The sequence below is a fragment of the Phallusia mammillata genome, chromosome 1, assembly GCF_965637545.1.
Source record: "Phallusia mammillata chromosome 1, kaPhaMamm4.hap1.1, whole genome shotgun sequence".
NCBI lineage: Eukaryota > Metazoa > Chordata > Ascidiacea > Phlebobranchia > Ascidiidae > Phallusia > Phallusia mammillata.
Genome location: NC_137252.1, coordinates 6,070,597 through 6,084,759, shown reverse-complemented (window position 1 = coordinate 6,084,759; position 14,163 = coordinate 6,070,597). Strand labels below are relative to the sequence as shown.

General features: G+C 36.5%; 1 pseudogene across 1 annotated transcript; it reads right to left on the bottom strand.

Moving 5' to 3' along the window:
• Positions 1-9,766: 9,766 nt before the first annotated feature.
• LOC145208945 (uncharacterized) lies at positions 9,767-13,966 on the bottom strand (annotated as a pseudogene). Its single transcript, XR_013854968.1, has 11 exons — positions 13,842-13,966; positions 12,950-13,774; positions 12,780-12,890; positions 12,615-12,677; positions 12,328-12,458; positions 11,894-12,055; positions 11,720-11,833; positions 11,550-11,647; positions 11,294-11,482; positions 10,768-10,961; positions 9,767-10,167 (listed from the first exon to the last, which is right to left on the bottom strand). The product of XR_013854968.1 is annotated as an uncharacterized LOC145208945 (transcript).
• Between the last annotated feature and the right edge of the window lie 197 nt (positions 13,967-14,163).

The window sequence follows — 14,163 nt, the reverse complement described above, 5'->3', positions numbered from 1 at the left end:
ACAAAACATTACAGCACATCCTAAACACGGAGGGAACCGAATCCCCGGGCCAGCATCACTCGTTTGTGTGGGTAGAGCTACAAACACATGTACTCACACCAGACAGGTATTTTAATGTAATTTGTTTACAAAATGTTTTAAATGCAATTTGTGTACAAATTCTGACAGTTAAGACTATTAGGGTGTGTCAGAAGTTTTATAACAACAAACAATACTGTAAAACAAACGTAAAAACCCATTTTATTATGTTACGTTTAGTCCCTAACCCTATCCTAGTCTAATTGTTAACTTAATTATGTGCGCTCTTTACGCCATCTATCGGTATGTAGCAACCTTTTCTAGTGTGAGTTCTTGTGTTAGTAGCTCTACCTTTTGTGTGCCACCCTTTATGCGTCACCGAAATGGGATAGCCCCAGACAAAGATCCCGACGATTCATTGAAGTATTGAACTGTAAGTGTTTTTAATCAACGAATTGTTGTTCAAGATTACACAACGACTAAATATCACCAACTGCCCCATATAAAAACTGCATTTTCTCATTTTTTCCTTTCAAATCAAAAAGCAAGGCAGTGACGTTAATCCCGTAGTTGGTTAAGTTCTTTCTAAAATGCATTAAATGTTGCAAAAGCCACTAGAACAGTTTTTAAAGTATTATGTCATAATCTGTGATAGGTGTAAACAGGTTTTTTTAAGGTTTGGTTTGGGTGACCGCTAAGTAGTTTGAAGAGACCGCAAGTGTTTCATTTAAATACCAAAAATAGCCCTATTTGCTTAAACGAATTGCAAGTCAAAATTTTGGGAAACCGCTGGAGAAATTAAAACACTGGGTGTAAATAATTTGACAACAGCTGATTGTAACAGACTTTGTTTTGTGCAGCACATTATTATGGCACTAAGCTGAATTTACTTTAGTACACTTCCCAGTACCAGAGATTTCAATCTTAAAACTTACAAAAGTGAGGCAATTATAGTAGTGCATGTAATAAAGGGATGATGGCAGGTAAAACAACAACAGCTTCTTAGATAAGTTTCTTTTATGAGGAGTTTTAATAACTAAGTTTTAAAATATTTTTAACCTACTAAACTGTTCCAAAACCATATGCTGATAAAGTTTTTGACAAATCGTCAGTGGGTTGATTGTTACCTTTAGGTTCGTGTGTTACCACAATGATACAACGAAATTTAATACTATACCACAAAAGAGGCCTGACAATGTAACCATCACAAAATAGAGATTTGACAAGAAGGCCACAAGAGTAAAAAAAACCTTTATTGGAAGGTTTTAGTCGCCAATCAAGAAAAAAAATGAAACAAGCAAGCCTAGACCTTTCATGTAACACTCTGTGACGTAGATAGGGTCGGGGTCACCTTGACAGTAATCTTCTCAGCTCAAATTTACAATCAAGTTTATTGTAGCAAGAATCTTTGTCGTGGCGCATAAATTAAAATGATGATATGGAGCGATAGGTTGAATGCATTATTGTTCTTCGAAAAACAAAACACTACAAATGCAGTTTTTAAATAATACTTTCAGATAAACAAACAAACCATTATCACACAGCGGTTGAATACTGTTGAGATGCACTTTACACACAGACTATTTGGAATGCAAATAACGAAAAAGCAAACTAACCAACGCAACTGAAACAGAGTCGTGCATGTCACTAAACATCAAGTATTTTTTTATTTCACTACTTGGTTTTATATGCCTTTGTGTCAAGCTTTTACCCATTGCACCAGTGCTATAGGCCTTGCTTTACTTGCGATTCTATAAAACGGCATTCTACAAAAACATAAGCTACGAGCGTATCAAATTGATATCAAATTAAGTTTGAATATTTCGAAAAACGCATTACTAACGCATACAAAAGGAAACAAAGATAGACAACTGGCAAAAAACCTTTTTGGTCATAAATTGAGTAATAAACCATCTGTGTTAAAGTTTGTTTTTATTTCATTGCTTTCAGCTTTTCTTTAACATTTCGCAAATTAACTTCACTTGTCTTCACGCTCGATTGTTTTTCATCATCAGTGAAATCTTCAGCTTTCAGTTTTGCTTCTATTGCCAGAGTGTAGTATTTTTCTGCATCAACCAGTTCTGATATTTGTCGATAAACATAACCAAGGTTGTGCAATAAGATACCGTATATTGAATGTCTGGAACTATTTTTTCCTAAAGTCGTTTCTAGAAGTTTTAATGCTTTTTTAATTGTGGTTTTACTGGCCGAAAAATCGCTGACCAAACGTTCACTCAGTTCAACGTGATGCAAACACTGGGCCTCTTGTAAGCACTGAGCTTCTTTGTTTAGGTTTTCCAAGCTTTGTATTAACTTTCGCATATAGTTCATAAGTGGGATCGTGTGAAAGTTTATAACATTCTTGTATAACCTGTAGTTGGGATTTTTTATCAAAGCTTTGGAGATTACAAATAATCCCTTAGTACAAGCAACAATACCTTCAGAGGCGAATTGACTGTCGCTTTCTTGAATGTAGTATTCAGATGCAATGTGATAAAATAAGATTGCTTCGATATATTTTTTCTTGGTTGTAAGTTCTTCAGCAAAAGATTTTAGTTCATCACCCGAGGTGTCAACTTCTATTTTTATCCACCGTAGAATTTCTTGTCTTTTAGATTCGGCCTTGTAGTATTTTTCTTTTTGTATTAAACTTGAGTATTGTTTCCTCAGTTGATTCATGGCAACCTTATCTACAAAAAGTGCAGTTTTTCTAATCACTACAAATCTCATAGTTGAACGGAAGTTTGGGGGTTATGTATATGTTAATAGAAATTCAACATTTAAACAAACACAAAAAATGCATCAAAATTTTAAAACACATAAAAAGATAAAATTTGAAAATATGTGAGACTTACTAAGAATTTTGTCGCCTGTACGAAAAGATATCACCAGCATGCTTAGCAGTACAAAACTCAATGCGAGAATTGCTGAAAAATAAAAGGGTAAAGGCTTGTGCTAAAGTTGATTGATGCGTGGATTAAGCGCCACAAGAATAACATAACTTCTTTATTTTTAATGAAAAGTGTTAGATATGCTTTGTACACAGTTAAACTGCACGGTCGTCTTGTAAAACTTTACGCTGTAGCCTATGATCACAGCAAAACGAAAGCTGTTGGTTAGGAGTTAGGAATCAGACAATCAAACTTGTTATGTTTACAAGCCGACAATAAACTCGGGAATAACTTGATATTGGTTGTGATACGAGGTTTAAAGCATTTTTCCTCCGCAACACGTATTGTAATGAAACAATCTTTAAAAAAAACCTTTTTTCAGCAACTTTTTTCAGAATATTATTTAGTCTTTGTAGGTTTGGCTTCGTTAATCTACCAACTTTTCTTTACCATGTCTGTTACTACTTTAAGTTTTTTTTATCCATAAATCATTAGGTTCGTTAAAATGCGTATAGTTTGTTTACTTACTGCAAATTGGCAGTTGTCTGAAAACAAATATATGTAACGCTACGAAAGGGCAGTAGTTAAATCGTTAAGTCCGTTGAAAGAAAAAGAGTTTATTCACGTACTGGCAACCGTCAGTTGTCTTCTGTCGCGACCGCCACCTGCCGGTTGTCTTCTGTCGCGGTTGTCACCTGCCGGTTGTCTTCTGTCGTGACTGTCCTCTCCTGATTCATGTGACCAATCTGCAAAATAATATGGAGATGCAACTATAAACTGCATGAGATCGTAAATCTTAATTATATGTATAACCATCCAGGTACAGCAGAATGAAATCGAATATCATGGAGTTTATAACTGACACGCAAATAATGTTTTATTGTTGAGCATTGCAAAGGTGTCTTACATTATCTGTTGCAGTATTTTAGTGGACGATTACTGTAAGAAAAACAAATCCGAGTTGCACCTTTTATTCAAGTCAAGTCAAGTCAAATTTTATTTGCATAGTCACTTCATCATCATATTCCTTGTCCAATACTTAGCCGTTAAGTTTCTAATAATTTGTTGGCGGTGGTATGAGCCTATGTGCTTCTTTCTGTAATTTTTGGGCACACATAGTGCTAAATTGATGCCACAAAACTATAGAAAACGTGGGAAGGATATTAATCGCTTCGGTCTATGCCAGTGGTTCTTAACCTTTCGTGAACCGTGGACCCCTAAAAGTAACTTTTGGACCTCGTGGTCCCTTTAAAAACGTAAATGGAAATCTCATGTTGGAATTCGGTACTAATTTCGACTTTAAACAGGTCGAATAGAATAAACAAGAATCGGAAATCGTAAAAAACCTCAATATAGACAGTATGTGAAAACAGTATGTGAAATAGTCGCTTAAATTAGGAAAAAAAGTTAAAAAGGAAATATATTTTAGTGGGTGCTTCTGGTGAATCTATTTAAGCGGTTGGGTCCTACACAGCTTATAGTTTACTATCCAATTTTCACAAAGGCACCCCGCTACTGAACAAACATAGCTGAAATTGTTCGAAACAAGCAAACAACATTTACTGCAACATTAAAGTTCCGTTTATGACACAGTAACGAAACGATAATGTGGAGTTGAGCGTTAACGCAATAGTTTTGAACCTGGTTGCCACTGAACCCTAGGCTGCCTTTACACAACCTCTTTACTAAAAAAATAAAATTTCACATTACTTATTTGAAGGTTGAAGGTCGCATCTAAGGTACATTATGATTGTAGGGGGGGAAATGTCAGTGATGTCTACTACGTATACCTGATCACAGTTACAACACGTTTGATGCTTGCCAGCTAATTGTTGCCGTTTTTTGTTCATTTTCATTTCGATATTCATTGCTAATTAGAAATATTGCGATAATTTGTGTCTTTAAATAGCAGTTTTGGTTGGTAAAAGAAGCCGAACAAATTTCCCATGAAAAGCGTGCCGTGGCTTAAAACAGATTGAAAAACACTGCGTTAACATACAAACACAAAAACTGCAATCATGCCGAATTACCATTATCTGAAGTATCTGGCTGTTCATCATCGTTACTTTCACTGTTTGACAAGTCTTTAAACATATTTTCAGGGGCTTGTATTGCTAGTGCTAGTTGAGGTTGTTCTGGTGCTGGTGCTGCCATTTCTTCTAATTAAACCCCAGTTGACGCCGTATGTGCCAATCAAAGTTTAAAAAATATAGTTATTGATTTAAAGACGCTGCATACACTCGACTTGCAAGAAATATATACACCAGTTTAAACCCCGGTTCGTTTTTTCTTCAAAAATAACTCTATCCCATAAAAGTCCGTCACCACTGTCAAATCTGCAGAGTAAGAAAGAGGCGCATCCCATTTCCAATAGAGCAAGCTACAAACTTGGTGGTTCGTGTCATAACTAAAGTGAGTATTCCATTATTCTGCGTCTTCTCGGGCATCACCATTGCAACACTACCTTTGTTGACCCTTTCAAATTTTACAATTGAAAATTGATAGCAACGTTGTTTGGACTAATAAAGCGAAGTTAGGAACAGAACCCCACCGTAATAAAAACCTTTATGTGACTTTGTATCGACTCCGTTGTGATATATTTGGTCTACAGTCCGAAAGGTCTGAAATTTGACCCGCCAAAGGCCATTCCGATTCATCCCGTATGCTATTTACATACAAGATGAACATTGATTTACTGCTGGGATCAGCCCTGAAGCGTTCATGCAGACAAGCGATGACGCCACACTCATATAGAAATGCTTGGTGAGCGGCTGATTCGGTATGACGCCTAAAAAGGCCTGGCGTACATATTGTTACATTCAGCCCTGCTCGAACTTTTCTTATCAGCTGTTTCTGCAATGAACGTTTTGTTGTAATTATCAAATCGTAACGACGATTCCAACGACCCTATAACCTTTCAAACCACACGGGGTTGATCGTATTGCCGGCTGGTGGAAACTATTATGACGTTCTTTCTTTTGTGTACTTCGCTGTACAGTAAAGTGAAACTAATATGGTAATCAACCAAGCAGGTCGCGACCCACGCCTTTTGTACAACACAACCTTTTGTGTAACAATCTGTGACGTAACCAGTGCTCCGCAACCGGTGTGCCGCGGCACACTGGTGTGCCGCAAGACGACGCTGGGTGTGCCGCCGCAAAACCGTAACTTTTTGTTTTAAAATTGTTTTTGTGTATTTTAACATTCTAGTAAACGATACAGTTCACAACACCAAACTAAAGCTACACTACCCATTGGTGTTTTATTACGTCATAATATACTTTACATTCGTGTTTTATTACGTCATAATGGCTTAATCGGCCCGGTGTGGACCCAAGAGGGTTTTTGTGTGGCCCGCGAACTAACTTTCAAATTTTAGGTGTTTACCTCAGGTGGAATACCCAGTCAGACCACTGATTTTAAGAAACGATTATTCTTTATTAGTAATAGCTAGAAATAAATGCGACGTTTTAATCGTATGATGGAAATAGTTCCTCCTGGTGAAATCAGCAATTCCAATTGTTGCGTCAAATTTTTCAATTGTTTCGGCATTGTATGCCATTGTTTTCGACATAGAAGTTTACTGCACTTGGTATTTTTACTTTGCTACACCGTCTATCTGTTTCTTGTTTATTGCATTGCAAATGTTTTATGCACATTATATGGCATAAACGCACAACATTTTCAAGGACATAATATTTTTGTTCATATTACTTTTACAAAAAAAGTTCCAATAGTACGGCCCTTTACCAACGTGAAAAAATGTTTTTGGCCCTCAAAGAAGTTTAAGACCCCTAGATTAATGCGTTTTTAGGCTTTCAAAAATTCAAATCGCATTTTTTGGTTCGGTGTGCCGCCGAACATTTAACTCATGTATGGTGTGACGTGTGCGAAAAAAGGTTGCGGAGCACTGACGTAGACATTCTTCACAGAGCTTTATTCAGCTTTATGCAAGCAAATAAATACATTGCAACAGTATGTGGTGGTCACATACATAGATCAAGGAGATGATGAACGACCAAGAAGTCGTATTATTACTGATTTAAAATGTTGCAAAGCCCACTTTAGCAGTTATTTAAATAATCTGTCATACATTGGAAAAGGTACAAATAATTCGGCAACACTCTATGTTTAATTGGTACGTAACGACCTTTGTTTTATGCAGCGCTGTGTCATAAAATGGACCGATATTGTACCTCAGAATGAAACTCATCTTACACTAATACAACATATCGATCATTGTAGTAAACTGGAATCACTCCGGTTTAAACCGGTTCAAAGGTTCAGTAATAGGAATCAGTTTATAACTGGAACATTTCTCCAAAAACCGGGCTTGAAAACCGGGATCATTACAGTAGTACATAAAATTATTTCCATAAATCGTTTTATTTCTTTCGGTTTTGGGCGGTCAAAAAATATGAGAAAAATCAGGTTTCAGCTGGTTTTTCACCCTCATGAAAACTCCAAACCAGTTTAAAGACAAAATGCACCCCGCGTCTTTTCTTAACTCTAACAACTAAACGATTTGATAACCCATGCTGCAAGCCTGCCTACCGTTTGATATCCGTTTTATTTTACATCCAGGTATATTACGTAAGCCGGGTTGGTAACTCTTTGTTTATGAACTAGACCTAGAAAGAACCTTTTATTAGTAGCAAAATCCAACCAAAGCAATCCACACACGCAACAGATTTTCCAAAGAAGTTTCTCCCGATGCTGAGGGGAATGGTTTCATGCTTGGTTGGTTTATGAAATCAAGCGGACCGAATTTGAGTTTGTTGCTTCATGAAATAAATTCACTGTGGGTTTAAAACTCACGCGTTTTGAGGCCTATTTAATAAACAAACTTGCGATGCGTTGCGTAGCGTAGTGCCCGTTCGAGCAAGGTCAATCTGGACCAACAGCGCACTTTCGGTTTGAGTTTACTGAAGGTTCGGTTTGCCAAATTCGTCCTGCCGAATCAGCGCTTTTCGCGAAAATTAGGTTTCCGCCCACTAAATTGTTGCAATTCCGGCCCAACTGACGCTTTTGTGCAAACAAAAATTCAAGCTTGAAACCGGTCCTTTCCGACTAATTGCCTCAAAATCTTTCAAACTGCGCAGAAACTAACACCGCGTTAACTTTCATTACAGTTTGTCTTTATTACACAAAAGATAAGTAATGCTGACAACGGCGGTCAAGGCAACCTTACAAACTCCCATAGCGAACACCATCATTTAACACCAACTCTTCTGTATTCCGGAGGTGCACGGGTGTAGGCCTATTAGAAACATTCTTAAAATATCAGTGAGCTATTATTTTATAATGTGCAGAATTGGGTGTGTGTTGTAAAAAAATTTATTTCCTAATTTAATCGACTATTTCTTACACTCTTTTCCACATTGAGGTTTATCGCGACTACGGTTTGCTGTTTACTCCATTCGACTTGTTTGAAGCCAAAATTAGTACCGAATTCCAACACGCCTCATCGATTTAGGACTTAAACCTATTTTACCAGTACCTATTGTTCTGTTTCAACAGAGGACCTAATTTCCTGGTCATAAAAGATGGCTTAAAGTTGATGTTGGTGCCCGTGACAAAACTTGTGAGGCCTATTGTAATTTATAAAAGATATCAAAGTTACAATTATTTTTGGCGCAACACAAACAACTCCAATATGTAGGCCATATATTTGTGTGAGATTAGTATGTTTCGCCTAATTTTTAGCAAAAATACTTCTCCTGATAGATCATTGACTTTACAATTTAGTTGGGCTAACTACATACATTTTTCGTAGAGGCCCACAGGTCTTACGGGGTTACCCAAAGTGGGACACAAGGTCCGAAAATACAAGAAGCTAAGCAACAGTTTACCAATTTGCAACAATGCAACACTTTTTAAACAGTATAATACAGTATAACCTCGCAACATTTCAACTACACAATTTAAAATCGTTGAACCTGCTTGTAGAGATCTTTAACCTTTAAAGTATATAAAGGACACGTAATTTGGCTGAGAAACACTGGATCTAACTATACCACATTTAACGGATCTAACTAAATTATTTAACGTTTTTAACGATCTCATTATTTGTAAATTACTATTTTGGATTGCTAACTGTTATATACCAAGTCTTTTATGCGTTGAGTAAGCCAGATTAAAACTTAACCTAATATGAAACCTATTCTTTGTTTTTAATTTTTAACAAAATTTTTACTCCCCAATTATTTTTCCCTATTTCATATTTAAAAAACTGTAAATATTCAGCAAAGATAACAGTTTTTATTCCCGGGATTTTACATGAGCAGAATGTTTTCATTTCATTTTTACATAGGCAAAATGTTTTAAAGCATTTAACCTGAAAAATTATACAGCCCAGTAACGAACTGCTCGTGGGCAGGCACTGTGCCATGGATCGGCGGTTGCCGACCACTGCTGCAAGGGCTGCATAAGTGGTTGGTTATTTATGATTCAGATAGTGTTGTGTGGTCGCCAAAGATATATCACATTTTATATTTTTGGGTATACTGATCTATAAACATATTGCCATAAATGATTTTGACAGGAAATAAAATGGAGAAACTAAAGGTAGAAGCAAATAATGATCAAAAATGATGCTCAGGAAATTTCATGGATCTCATTTCCACCTTTGCTCAAAAAGCAGTTAATTTGAGTTTTTATTTTTGATATTTGTGCAATGCTTAATTACTAATAACCCATTTCGCCGGCTCAAAGCACTTTCTCTGAAACAAATAAGTGCTACTGCAAACACATAAGTGCTAAAAGCACTAAAAGAATAACCCCAACTGCACCCAGATGAAAAAACGGTTGCTTAAAATTGTCACTTGGATGCATCGCGTAAGAAAAACGGCACCTGGTCCACATAGCTTATGTACAATTTATTTACAAAACACAAGATTTTACATTTTTTAACAGTAGTAGTATTATCGAATTATGTAGGCTTAATACTACAAGCAATATTGCCAAGCTATTTGAATTATACCATAACATAAAAACATACCGAAACAGTAATGCTCTACCTTTCAGGTTACGAACAACTCTAGATGAGTTAAAGAATATAAACTAAAAATCCAATACTACAACACAGACAAAGGAAACAAAAAGGAAAAAGGGATGCTGAACGTTGCAAAACGGTTAAGAAAAAATGGTTCAAAAAATTCCGTTTAGATATTATGCGGTGTTAAATATAACCGATCAAGTTCCATTTCGTTTGGGTCTGGTTCGTCCACTTCCGGCATCAATTTCAATTCCGTCACATCTACAACAAAATTGACAACAAATCAACATTGTAAGTGTGAACTCTAAAGATTTACCTCCAAATTCGTTCCTCATTATGTAGCCTACGCAAGTTACAATCACTGTATTAGTGTGTAAATCGGAATACGAAAGTTAACGGCAAAAAACGTTGTCTGTATTATGCCAATGGTCATTTAAATACTACCTGCAAGATAGGCATTATCTTCATCGTGTATTGTTGGCGTTTATTACCGGTGATGCATGGAACCTGCCCTAAAGGGTTTCGGCCGACTCAACAAGTTTCATGAAAATAGGCGGAACCCAAAACCTATTTTTGACAACGTGTCTCGTGAATACGAAAGTACCAAATACTAACAACATTCAATTCAATAAAATGTTGTTAAATTGGAAAAGCCAATTTCTTTGCCATAATATCAACGTAACAAAATGCCAAAAGTTAACATACTTGCCTAACACAAACACGTGCCCAAGTGTTATCGCAGTAAGCTTGCAAATTAATTGTCGAAGTTAAAAAAAATTGTTTTCTTTATAACAGATTTCAAGTTTAGTATTTCGCAATGTCAAAAATTGTGTATGCCTATTTGCAGTATTAAAGATATACCTGGAATAAAAAATCGTCCTTCAGCTTTTGTCTCCTTATTGCAACTAAGAAGAGCGTAGTTGATGGTGCTATCATCTTCGGGGACAAATATGAACTGTACCAGCTCAACAAAAGTTTCGAAAACTTCAACATGTGTGATTACTGGCAGGAGTTTATTAGAAGATATGGTCAATTCAATAGGGTCGTCGACTTTGCTGAAATAATACAGATATTTTTAAATATTTTTTTTAAATATTTTTAAAACAGCAGTTATCCAATGTTGATTGGCAATACTTTAAAACAGTGTTTTCCAACGGGGGTCCTCAACAACGTTTACACAAATATGGGTCCCATGCTTGCCTGAATTCGTGCATTAAACTTCTAGGAAACTAAGTTTAAGTTGATTAAACCCAAAATTCTTTTTTCAAAACTAAATCTGCAGTGGGGAACAGTATAAACAATGGCATTACAATATACAAACAGGCAAAAATATTTGACGTTTAAAGAAATACCTCATATTCAAAAATAAATAAGATATCTTTGCTACCTCATTGTAAAATCGTGCTGATGAACAAAAGTGAAACGCTGCAGCTCATGACCACGTGTAAGTATGTTGTTGTCCGTACTAAGGCAACACGTCAGCAAAATCTCTTTTGAATGTGCATTGTATCTGTTCACAGCAAACCGAACCACCTTCCTTACACTTACGCCTGGGCCTATTATTGTCACTTTAAACCTAAATCAGAAAGGGTTTATTTCTGAGGGTAGCAACTTCGAAAACTAACTTTTTAGGAGCTATTTACCGAGTAAAATGTTCAGTTCGAAATGTAATGCTTTGATCGGTGATTTGTGGTGTATCTGTCAATTTGTACCACTCACAGCCGTCTTCAGTGTACTCTACCTAAAACACAAATATTCAATTTTTATTTGCCTAAAGCACTGTTGTGCAATTTGTTTTTTTCAACACACATACCTCTACTAAGGAGGACCAATCTGTTATGCCATATGGATTAGGCATTTTGACGGTGACGGGTTTTATAAATTTCAATCCATTTGGGTAACATTCTATCGGAGGTAAAAGAGTAACCTACAAGAATGTGCAACATGAAAAAACAAAAAGAGCACTAGAATTGTTTTTAAAACATACTTTTCCGCTGTTTTTATACACGACTGTCAAGTGGATGTCCACTTCCTCTGCCAATGCTCCAGGTGGAAATTTAACAGTATATTCACCAACCATAAGTGTTTTTCCTTCGGGACCAACAGTGCTTTCAGCATGATATTTTATATCGTGTTTGTGAGCAGTTTTCTAGAAAACATGATTAGACATACAGAGCGTTTAGATTGGTGTTTTGCTGTTGGATGAGCCCACAAGTGACATAATCTAATATGTCGAGCACGACTTACAGATGTGGAGCTACAAAGTCATTAATGTAGTTTTGTAGTTAAAAAACTCTCCTATTATAAACCATGCAGGTTAGGTTTTTTAATACCTGGAAGTGAACTTTTGCACTAACCTAACAGAATCTTTATAGCATAGTATAATTAAGGCCGTTTTTTTGATTTTGTGAAAACCTGTACCAAAATTTTGACTTTACTACTGCTGTACTGCCTTGCTTGAACCGACTTTCCCTCAGGTTGCGTTTCTTCCTTCGCCAACGGTCCTGGATAACCTCTGACTGTTGCCAAGTCATCAGATTTTTCGCAGAAAGCTTTTCAAATAAACAAAAGATTACTTTTTACCCAATGCTTTCTGTCCGTAAATTTCAAACATTTGCATAACAATGTTGTAAACAAATAAGCATTTTTTTAACCAACATGAGACTTTTTTAGTTCAATAATCCCTCAAGTTGCTGTAAAGATTATACCTGATGACCAATCGCGTTTTGACAGGCTTTTGTTGGTATCTGTAGTGTCAGAAAGTTGGGGTCCTGCAAATCAAATAACCCCGTTGGTCTTGCTTTTGACACTTACGAAATATATTCCTAAATGAGAAAACTAAATCTAAAAATAAACGTTTCCAATTATATTACCTGCTTTCTTGTTTGGGTGGATAGAGATCGCATCAACATCATTATCGTGCATTGTCTTACCTTCTTGTGACTCTGACGAAGTGCGACACTTCGAACTTGCTGAAAAAACAGCTGCGGACAAATTGAATTTTAGGTAATGAAATTCGCTGTTTGTGTTGATGTTGCCATACCTCGGTGCTTTTTAGAAAGGGAAACATATTTCGCCCGATTGACGACCCTGTTGTTATTTAACTTCATCCTTTTCTTGATACGCGTCACTTGTTGCCCCACTATCGATATGTTGTACTTTTGAGATTGCTCTTGCAGAACGTCGACAATTTCCGATATGGTTGGACGTTCTGACGGATTGTGCTTCCAACATTTTTTCATCAGCTCCAGAAGTTTTGCGGTAACTTCTTTATCTGTTTGGTTTAATGTATTCATCATCTGTTCTATTCGACTGCAGTCCGGTCTCTCACCTTCAATGATGGCCTTCTCCATAACATCTTTATCAACTGGTTGGTATGGTGATTTATCCGGTGAGAGAATCTCGTACATCGTTACAGCAAATGCATAAATGTCAATTTCTTTTGTTGGTTTCATGAATTTGTTTTGCAATTTTTCCGGAGGAGTGTTATACGGGGTGTACTGTGGATTCGGATTTTTACTTTTTTTTTCTTAAACTGTCTGTAGTAACCATTTCGGCGGCTCCAAAGTCGGCAAGTTTGCAGCTCAAATTTTCGGTGAGCAAAATGTTTCCTGGTTTTAGGTCGCAATGAATTAATCTTTTTTCAGGTAAATCGTGACAATGTTTTACAGCTTTTGCTGTTTGTAACATCAGTCGAACACAAAAAGCAATGCTTAGTGGTATATTACTGTTTAAAAGTTTTTTTAGAGTTCCCCCTTCACAGTATTCCATGACGATTCCTTCTTCAGAATTGACTTTGACGGCGCCGAACACACTAACGGTGTTTTCGTGTTTAGCTTTCTGCATACGTTCCATCTCCGCACTTATTCTGTAACAAATGACAACCAAAGTGCTGCAGACGTTGCTGCTAAGTGTGCTAAAAAATGGAGACTTACTCTGTATCTTCCCCTTTAAGGAATTTGACTGCAATGTTTGTTTGTTCGACAGTATCGTATCCTATAATGACAAAACCAAAACCTCCACTGGGGGATTTACGGGTGGGATCACAAATTATTTCATCGGCTTTGAATTTGCGTAACTGTAAGACACATATAGTCTTATTATCTAAAATGAGATGGACGTGACATAAGGTTTTATTTTGTAAAACGTTTTCAGCATTTATACCTGGAAAGGAGTGCTATTAAATCAGAGTTGTTAACGCGAACAGTACCTAAAACGCTTTCCCTAAAATCCCGTAAGTCTGGCAGTAGGCTACTG